We start from the raw sequence: 1,226 nt of genomic DNA on the forward strand, positions 1-1,226 counted from the left end.
CACAAGGGTGGGATGACTCCCGCACCACCTGTGCTTTCCATCTTGCCTGGCTGGCGAATGTCCTGCTGCTGGCTGGGCTGCCTAAATCTGCTCAGTAGGAGGGACCTGGAAGGCAATATTTCTGTGGGACATCCCTGCCAGGAGCAGCAGTTCCTCTACCCACAAGTTGCTGTCATAGAACAGTTCCAAAGAGAGAGGAGGCCTGGAGGGCTACAGTCTGCTGTAGCCTACTTCCTTCACCAGAGAAGGGTTTGTTTAACTGCAGTGGACCGAATTATAATAATGCTAGTATGTGCTGCAGCTGGGACTCTCTGAAGGTACCTTTCCAGATGTGTTCAGCTAATATTCCTTCCCTCTGCTCCTCTATGTACTCTTTATGTCTTTATGTGCAAGTCTTACTGGCTTCACTGGGACTGGTTCCACCAAAGGCAATGGAGCTGATTAAAAATCAGGGTAGAAAAGGCCAGAACTTGGTCATCCCTATAAAAAACATTTAAGAGTTATTCAGCTTCCCATTCTTCAAACCCTTCTGGATCACAAGACATTCTGGCTTATCAGATCAGTTAAGCTGTTTTCTGATGTTGAATTGCCTTAATTTTAGTTCTTAACTGAAGTATAAATACCACCATAACAAATATAAACACCACTATAACAAATTTCCTCCGATTGGCCCATATTTTAAAGTTTAAGACCAAGGAATCTTTTCAGCAGACCCATTACTGATACAAGAGCAACAGATATTAAAACGTAAATCGGTTTCTTTTAATTATGTCTATAGCAATCTGAGCGAGCTGCTAATTTCTTTATGAGAATGCTATGACTTTTTGACAGAGTAGAAGAACCCTGGGCTGTTGAGACATTTGCTATGCAAATGAACCAAGGTAAGTGCAGATTCACTGGAATAAAACTGACTTTTAACCCCTTTAGTTTATTGGTTCTGGCTCAGATGAAGAGTAGTAATTTAGGCAGAAGCATCTATTGATGTCACCTGAAAATACACGGTCTAATTATAAAGACTTGTGATAACCTTTCATTGTGAGAGATGTGCTGTGCAGTGATGGGTCCAGCCTGTTTCACCTCTGCTCAGGATGACTGTGCGTGCTGTTTCACTCCAGCCAGCAGCCAGCACCCGTCGCTCCTGATAAATGTAGTCTCTGTAGGCAGGCAGTTCTGCACTAGGTGGATGCCACCTGGCTGGCTCTGCAGAACAGCTCTGACCTAGGGCA

Source organism: Rhea pennata, chromosome 3 (assembly GCF_028389875.1).
Source record: "Rhea pennata isolate bPtePen1 chromosome 3, bPtePen1.pri, whole genome shotgun sequence".
In the NCBI taxonomy this organism is placed as follows: Eukaryota; Metazoa; Chordata; class Aves; order Rheiformes; family Rheidae; genus Rhea; species Rhea pennata.